Genomic DNA, 9,752 nt, shown 5'->3' with positions numbered 1-9,752 from the left:
CCTCCCTTCTTTTCTTTTCTGCCGCGCCTTTCTTTTTTTCAATGCGGGGAATCAATCACTTTGTTTTATTTTATTATTTGTTTTTTGGTATTTGGGGGGGGTTGTTTTTTGAGACAGAGTCACAATATGTAGCCCTGGGTGGCTTGGAATTCCCAGACATATAATGCAAATAGTCTTTCTGTAGTCCCTGTCCAATTAAAGGTTAGAGCTGGCTTTGGAGTTGGAGTGTGGCTCTCTCCTTCTCTAAACCCAAGCATGCTTGTTAAAGTAAAATCCAAAATATCCAAAATCTGTCTCATGTCAGAAGAACCACCTGATATGGACAGAAGAACAACCAAAATTAAGGGACTATGTTATTGCCACTAATCTCATAATCCTTTGGTTTTATTCCTATTCTTTAAGGCTTTTCTTAAAGTATAAATATTATCTCAAATTTGTAAGATTAACATAAACATTTTAAACTTTTTGTCATGATAGTAATGCTCATATAAAGTACTAATTCCTTTTCCCTCCCTCCTTCCCTCCTTCTCTCTCTCCTTCTTTATTCTTTCTTTTCTTCTTTCTCTTTCTTTTGAGAAAGTGCTGTGTAGCCCAGACTAAGCTTGAACTCACGCTCATCCTACCCCAGCCTCCCACCAGGTTTCTTCTTATTTTATTTTCTGACATTGTACTAGTTAGTATTTCTTTGTGTTTGTTGTGCTGTGTACTTGGTAACTACAGTCAGTACAAAAATGTATGTTCTTCAGTTATGGGGAATGGATTATTTCTTTAATAATTCCTGACTTTTCTTGATTTTACAGTCTTTATCAATTTTTTCTTTATAGCTTTAATTTTCAAATATTCATTGTAGTTCCTTTTTATTTTATATTTTAGGATATTGATTATAATTTTATATTATCATTTTGCAGTCATGTTTTTTTAAAAAAAAGATTCATTAATTTTTATTGTATGCTAATGAGGGGTTTGCGTACATGTGTACCTGGTTCCTGTAGAGGTCAGAAGAAGGTATTAGATTCCCAGAACTGGAGTTACAGACAGTTGTGAGCCATCATGTGGGTGCTAGGAACTGAGTCTGGATCTTCTGCAAGAGCAGCAAGTGCTCTTAGCAGCTGAGCCATATCTCTCCAGTCCCACCTTTGTATTTTCCAAAGGGTACTGAAACAGATGCATCAGTAACAAGTACTTAGTAGTGTTAGGGATTGAGACATAGGGGAAAGAGATAAAGAACAAGTCTTACTTTGGGAAATAAGATATTGATAAGGGCTGGAGAGATGGCTCAGCTAGTGCTTTACAAGCACAAAGACTGGCTTTTGGGGCCCCAGCATCCACATAAAAGCTAAGTGCAGTGGTACATACCTGAGATCTCAGCAGTGGAGGGACAGAGACAGCAGACCTAAGGGTTCCCTGACCTGCCTGTCTAGCTAACATAGTAAACTTCAGGTTCAATGAAAGATACCGTCTCAATACAAAGAGGGTAGAGTGTGGTGGTCCATGCCTTTGGTCCTGGCACACAGGAGGTAGAGGCATCTCTGTAGTTTGAGTCCAGCCAGGCCTACATAGCAAGTTTCAGGCCAACCAGAGCAAAACAGTGAGACTCTGTTTCAAACAAACAAAAAAAAAAACCCAGACAAACCCACAACAAAGCAAGAACAACAGCAACAACAAAAACCAAAAACCACAAAACTCAAACCAGGTGGGATGTGATTGAGGAGGGAGTGATTGACCTCTGACCTCTACACAATCTTCAAAGGCGAGCACACTAATACACACATGCACAGACACATACTATCGCCACACACTGAGACACTTTGACATGAAATTATTATAGAGAATATGTCACAATATTAAATAACTAGTAATAAACAAATATTGTAAAAAATTAGAGGAAAGAAACCCATGTGAGTATTGCCTTAGAATTGAGATACAAAATATATATCTCTTAAATATCAAAATTATTATTATTAATTATTGTTTAGTTAGTATTTTGGATTGTCTTTGACCCCGGTCTTTTTATTTAGCTCAATTAGCCTGGTACAGTACTAATTCCAAAGTTCAGACTGGCCCAGGGTCCTCTAGAGGAGCAGAACTGATAGAATCTATGGATATTAAAAAGGGATTAACTAGAGTCGCATATGACTGAAAGGGACTGGGTGGTACCTTGTAGACGGTAGTCTGTCTACAAGCCGGAGAGGCTGAGAACCTGGTAGCTCCTCAGTCAGTGAAGCCATGTTCCTTAGCAGTCCCAGTTTGGTGCTGGTGCTGAAGGGCTGCAGAGTTCCTGGAGAGTCCCTGGTCTTCAGTCCACACTAGAGCCTGACGTCAGCCAACAATGGCAACAGCAACAGAGAAAGACACATTCATCAGCGGGAACTGCAGGCAGGCAACCAGTACCGCTGCTTCCTTAGATCTCCTTATATCTGGGCCACCCACCCGATAGGTGCTACCCACTGTGTGGAGGAGGATCTTCGAAGTTAATTCTTCCAGGAAATGCTCTAACACTTCCATGTCTCTTAGCTTGTTCAGACCCAATCAAATTGACAATCAAGATTAACCGTCGCAGATATCATAATTAGCTGCATTGAAATGAGCCCTGAGCAGAACATGGAATGTGTACAGGGCATATGTACCTTAGCTCCACCTCATCTAGTTTTCAGTTCAACAGAAGTGAGTTAAAATCCACGTTTTTCATGTAACTCAGTAACCCTGGCTTTGGCCCTCAGCGGCTTGCAGACACTCCAGCTTCCTGCAAAGTACATCCCCAACTCGATTACTTCCTTTGGCCCCCATGAGGAGCCCTGCACCTGTTCAGAAACAAATTCAGTGCTGTGATAATCGACCAGGTGCTGCCTCTGCACCATGCTGCTTTAGCAGATGCTCCTCTGTCCTGGTGATGTGAAAGGGTGGAGAGAAACAACCTTTCCCCCCCCTCTATTGTAGCCCTCATGTGCTGTAATAGTGAAAGTTCTCTCAATTGCACTCATATAGTCTTATCAAAAATGGAACCTAAATGTGTGTTTGGATGCTATAGATTGTTCTAGGAATGAATCCAAGGAGTATATTCCATCACTTCCAAATACTCCCTAGTATATGACTTGTTCCTCTAGTCTTAGACCAGTTTATTATTGGGTCGAGTTTAATTGTGCCTGCTTCCTTCTTTCCACAGGACGTCTCTCAAGAAAAAAAAAAGTTCTTTCAAGGGTTGGATGTATGTAGCCTATTGGTAAAGTGTGTAATTAGCATGCATGAGGCTAAGGGTTTAATTCCAGAATGAAAACAATTAACAAAATCCTGTCTTGCCAACTTACTGTTTTTACCAGATAACTCTCAACTCTGGTACAATTCTCCAAGTATGTATTTTTTGATTGACAATGCCAACATCGTCTGGAAACTTCACAAACAAAAATCCTTAGGAATGAGAATGAACGCATCGATCAGTAGGGTGCTGGCCTGTTGTAGGCAAGGCTCCAGATGTGCATGTCTTGTGGTGGAGGAGGGCCATTCTCTGGTCTTATTTAGAAATGTGATGTTTAAGAAATCCTCCATGTGATTCAAATACACTGTAAAGTTTGATCACTGGACCTGAGGACGTAGCTCAGTAGACTGCCTTCCTAGTACACACTTGAAGGCTTGCGTTCCACCCCCAGGAAAGCGTCAGTTGGGTGTGGTGGTCTGCTGTCTAAAGGTGGGAGCAGGAGGGTCTGGAGTGGAAGGTCATCCTCAGCCTTATAGTAAGTTGTTGACCTTCTTAGGTTACCTGGGATCCTGTCTCAAAACAACCAAACATGGTGATCTCCACTACACTAGGAATGAGGTCAGCCAGGGATACATTAGACCCTGTCTTAAAAACAACAAAAAACCAAATATAGGAATGTAGCTCAGTGGATGGCATACAGGTAGTGTATGCCTGTAATCCTAGCACGTGGGAAGTATTTCTGTGATTCTGTCTCTGTTTCAAAAACAAAACAGACCAAACCAACTAAAAACAAATAAACTAAAAACAGATATGAAACAACTTGGCCTTTTTTGTTTTTAGCGATACTTCATTATGTTTGCTTAGAAGACTTCAGTCACACTCAGTACTATTAATTCTGAAGAATCAAATGAATCAGAATTCTGTTCAGTGTGTTTCTGGACTCCACCCCTGGCATTCTGGTCCAGCAGAATTGGAGAAAGGCCCAGGAACTTGCAGCTCTTGACAAGCAAGCAAAGTGATTCTCCTGTAGGAACTGTCCTGGCCTGTGCACTGAGAAACACTGGTCTGGAGCACTATCTGATGGGAAGCACCCTTATTGTTGAGTAGTGTAATATGTGTTGTTAAGATTACTATAGTAGGGGGCTGGAGAGATGGCTCAGTGGTTAAGAGCATCGCCTGCTCTTCCAAAGGTCCTGAGTTCAATTCCCGGCAACCACTTGGTGGCTCACAACCATCTGGAATGAGGTCTGGTGCCCTCTTCTGACCTGCAAACATACACACAGACAGAATATTGTATACATAATAAATAAATAAATAAATATTTAAATAAAGATTGCTATAGTAGGAGTTAAGAGCATGTACTGCTGTTCAGTTAACACATGGCAGTTGTAATGAGCTGTAATGAGGTCTGGTGCCCTTTTCTGGTCTGCAGGGATACATGTAGGCAGAGCACTGTATACATAATGAATAAATTTTTTTAAAAAAAAGGAAAAAAAATTAAAACATGCAAACAAGCAAAATCAGCTTTAAAAAGATGCACATAGTAATAATTATGCTACCTTTGTTTCATAATTGCATGAGACATCCCCTTAATTAATTATAACATTGTTATTTGGGGGGCACAGAAGAGAACGTTAAACATGGAAGCAGGCTAATGTACCAGAAAGTATGATGAACGGAGCCCACAGACCTGGTTAGAACTTGCTCCATCTGTTCACTCATTTTCTAAGTTTTGGTAGGTCAATTTACTTAACTTTAATTGCTACTCTTTGTAAAAGAAAATGAGAGAGAGAGAGAGAGAGAGAGAGAGAGAGAGAGAGAGAGAGAAAAGAAAAGGGGGGATGATGGGGGTGGGCCCTGAGAATGTACCCAGGTGGAGTGGTGCGTGCCTATAATCCCAGTACTTGCAAAGTTGAGTCCAGAGAATTAGAAATTTGAAGTAACTCTCAGCTACTTAATTTGAGGAGCTACTTAATTTGAGGCCAGCCTAGACTACACATATGACCCTGTCAAAAAAAACCCAAATTAAAAAACCTAAGGGACAGTATTAGTTTAAATGATTCTATTCTTTTTGTTATATTTCTTTTTATTTATCCACATGCTGTATACATGATGGGATTTCAGATGTGTGCAGTGCCTGCTGAAGCCAGAAGAGGGCATCAGATCCCCTGCAACTGGAGTTCCAGGTAGCTGTGAGCTACAGAACAAGGGTGCTGTGAGCCAAATCCAGGTCCTCTAGAAGGTGCCAAAGCACCTCCAGGGCTCTTAAGCACTGAGGCATCTCTCCAGCCCATGTTATAGTATTTTGTAAACGGAAACAGTGCAAACCTTAATGAATTATTAACAGATTTTCAGTTGTGACTGCTATTCAGCTGTTGTTGTAGTGAGGAGTAAACCCAGGACCTTGCACATGCTAGGCAAGTACTTTCCTTCTGAGCTACACTCCTGGCTCAAATATCTCATCATTATTATTGGGGCTCTCAAACGAATAGCAGTCTAGTTAGAAAGATACAATGTAAGTATATAAAATGAAATGAAAATATGACCCTTGTAGGCAATGCCAAACAGATTGGGAAGTGATAGGAATTAAGTCACCAATGATAATTAAATACCTAAATTAAAACTAGGCATGACAGAAAATGTCTGTAATCTTAGTACTTGGGAGATGGAGGCAGGAGGATCACGAATTCAAAGTCATCCTTAGCTACACAGCAATTGTAGGACTACTTGGGATATGTGAGACCCTGGCTCAAATCCCTTCCCACCCCAAAATCAAAAATCCAAATATTGTAAAAAGAGTCAGTGTAGCTATTTGTAGTAGTTCCCAGGAGATGGGATTCTTTTTTTGTTTTTTTTTTATGTTTAAGGGTTGAGAGTGAAGGTCAGGGGTAGAATTCTTTCAGCATATGTGAGGTCCCAAGGACAATTTTCAGCCCAGAAATAAATATATAATAGTAAATAAATAGGGTTGGAGAGATAGCCCAGTCATTAAAATGCTTGTCACAGAAGCATGGGGGTCTGAATTCAGTCTCCCAGAACCACAGTAAAATATCTGGGTAGAGCAGTGTTGGAAAGACACAGAGAGGAAGATCCCTGGAGTCAGTCCACTGGCTAGCCCTGCTAGCTGAATCAGCAAGCTCCAGGATCAGTGAGAGACCCCATCTCAATAAATAAGATGGAAAGTTGGAGAGATGGCTCAGAGGTTAAGAGTGTTTGCTGCTCTTTCAGAGGATCTAAGTTTGGTTTCCAGAACCTATATCAGGTGGTCCATAACCATCTGTAACTCCACCCCCAGGGCATGTGGATACCTCTGCTGAATTTCATAGGCACCTGCATTTACACATGCACACACACACATACACACACAGGGCATGTGGATACCTCTGCTGAATTTCATAGGCACCTGCATTTACACATGCACACACACACATACACACACACACACACACAAACACACACAGAGGCACACACACAAACATTTTAGAAAATTAAATCTTAAAAAAAGTGGTACAACATTTGTACACATGTAAATAAATAAAAGAAACAAAGTAAAACCTAGAAACTGAACTAAAGCCTGGCCTAATTATCTATGGAAGTGCTGAAGAAAACATAGTTACTGAAAGGGAAATGGTGGTGAGCATGACTCCGGGGATTGTCCCAATGCACATGGGTTTGTTTGCCGCAGTGTGCTTTTGATCACCATCTACATAGAGCTTCCTGAACAAACGAGTGTCCTGATATCTACCTGCCTGGTCCCTAAACGACCTCTACGGTGGCGTGGTAAGTTGGAGAGCTCGGTAGCTGAGCAGTAAAATCACTTACTGCATTTCTTTGGCACCAGTGACAGTCACTAGGTCACTTTCGATTAAGATTCAGCTTCTCAAGTATTGATAATAAAGATGAATTCATTGGCTTGATAACATGAAAATCTACCTGAAGATGTTTTTGAGGAGTTTATTTTGAGACAGAGTCTTGATATGTACCTCTGACTGACCCAGCGTTGATGGTGGTCTTCCTGACGTTGCTGCCTCAGTGCTGGAATCACTGGCACACTACGTGACCATGCCTGTAACCTTGAAAGACCCCTCTCTTAAGAGTTTAGTTCTCATTCATTGGTCCTTATGAGTTGGTAAATTCAGATAGCTCTGAGGAATGGGGATGGCAAGATGGATTAGTGAGTGTAGGCACTTGCCACCGAGCCTTATGATTTTGAGATTATCCCCGGAGCCACAGAGTGGACAGGAGGAACTTAAGTGCTGTCCCCTGATTGCCACTCATTTGCCATGGTACATCTTCACTTCCACAAATAAATAAAAGTTTTGTTTAAAGTCATGTTTGTGGACCTTCAGGTGCTGAGGGTGTGGCTCAGAAGTGTCCTAGAATGTGTGCTTATCATTCATGAGGCTCTGGATGTAATTCCTCAGCCTAAAACAACAAACAAACAAAAGACAAGCTAAGAAGTAGGTTTTGGACTATAGCAATGACAATACATCTTTATTTACCAAGTAAATCTAGTGACTAGACTACAAGACTCAGAGTTAAGGTTGTATTAGATAGGGTCATATTTGGATGATGAGAAAAGACAGGATACAGGGAAAGGACACAGAGTCATGAAAATCTAATTCTAGTTTTAACCCTGTCATAGATTTTCTTTTCTTTCTTTTTGTGGTGGATAAATACATACACTGTAATTGATCATAAAAGTGTAAAATCCAAAGCAAAGCTCCCCAGCTTCAGAAAGTCTAATTGTATAATTTTATAGAAGTTCATTGACACGTGTAGGCTTTGGGTAAGTGCTTGAGTGCCTACAATTATCGAGTTGTATGAATTTTTTTTGCAAGTTCTACACATACACACACACACACACACACACACACGTTAGAAGCGAGGTTATTACTTTCTTTTCTCATTGCTCTGATCAAATACCTGACAAGAAGAAGTTAGGAAAAGGAAGATTTATTTTGGTTCACGGTTTGAGAGGTACAGTCCACCATGGCAAGGAAGGCATGGCAGCAGGAGCAAGTGACTGGTCACATTGTGTCCTCAGTTGGGAAACAAAGAGATATAAACGCTGATGCTCATGGACTTTCTCCTTCTTCCCCCTTTTATTCAGTCTGGACCCCAGCCTGTAGGATGGTGCTGCCCACATTTTGAGTAAATCTTCCTTCCTTAGCTAAATCTCTCTGGAAACATTCTTACAGACTCACCAAGACGTGTGTCTCCTAGGTGATTCCAAATCAAGTCGACCATGAAAATTAACTATCATACCTGTTATGTCTCAGTTTCCCCATCTGTAAAACAGATCACAGTGTATCTACCTCTTAGCACTTTTAGAAAGAATAAACACGATTGTGTGTATAAAGGTTTTCATTAACATATCAGGACTATTATTTGATAATCTGGGAATACTCATGGTAAGAACAGAATAAATGTTCATTGAATTTTAGAACAACAGTGATCATTGCCATTCTGTAAGGTTTTCTGGTCCTTTGCTTTTGCCTTAGTGCCTGTTGATGTCAGCTGTCAAGGCAATAATAGAGTTTCCAGGAAGTAACACATGCTTAATTGTGGAAGAAGGCTAAATGTAAAAGGTGTTTTGGACTAAAAGGTGATCGTGATTACTGGAGCCAGAGATGTACGTGTAAGCAAAATCAAGGACTATCCGGAAGTTGGTCTAGTTTCTAAACCAAAGGTCTCATAGGAAGTTCACTAATGGGAATAATGAGTACCAGAGTGACAGAGGACAAGCCCAGTCCAAAGAGGGCAGTCTCTACTCAGTTCCTGACAAGGAAGGTAGAAGAATTAGGTCTGCATAGAATCATGGCTGTACCTTGAAAACTCCTAACTGTCTGATTCAAATGAATAATGAAGTTTTAAAAATTCACTTCAAATCAAACTAAAGGTGTCTGTGAGTGTGACACGCTCCCTGAGCCATCTGACTGTGCCCTGCCCTGGAGAGGCTCAGTTAAAGACTGCAAGGTGAAAGGAAACGGGACAGAAATGTCTTGGCAGAAAAGCTGGAGATGTTTTTGACGTGACCAAGACTAGACCAGTTTAACCGAATGGAGAGGAACAAGAAGACTAGACCAGTTTAACCGAATGGAGAGAAACAAGAGAAAAGAGAGAGGTCCGTGGACAGATGAGGTCTGTGGGGGCTTTTAAGTTTTGAGTAAGATACTAGAATTTTAGGCAGGAAGATGTTATTTCTATTTTTTGAATAAAGTACTCAAACTTAGCCTATACTAGTATTGAAATGTAATAGGTGTGTGTTGGACATATGTTTGCTATACTGTGTGGGTCTTTCTAAAACTCCTATAATATGGGAATCACACTTGTCATTGAGAATTAGGGAGAGAGTGGTTTTAACCCAGCATTACAAATGGGTTAATCCATAGAGGAGAGAGGGGGGGGGAGAGAGAGAGAGGAGAATGTTTGATTAGTCTAGGGATCAAATTCAGAGCATTGCATATACTTAGTTAGTATATGCAGTATAGACAGTACCACTGAACCCAGGGTAAGTATTTTATTTTTGTCTGTCTATCTATCTATCTATCTATCT

This window comes from Microtus ochrogaster, chromosome 5 (assembly GCF_000317375.1).
Source record: "Microtus ochrogaster isolate Prairie Vole_2 chromosome 5, MicOch1.0, whole genome shotgun sequence".
In the NCBI taxonomy this organism is placed as follows: Eukaryota; Metazoa; Chordata; class Mammalia; order Rodentia; family Cricetidae; genus Microtus; species Microtus ochrogaster.
Note: the sequence above shows the minus strand (reverse complement) of the source record.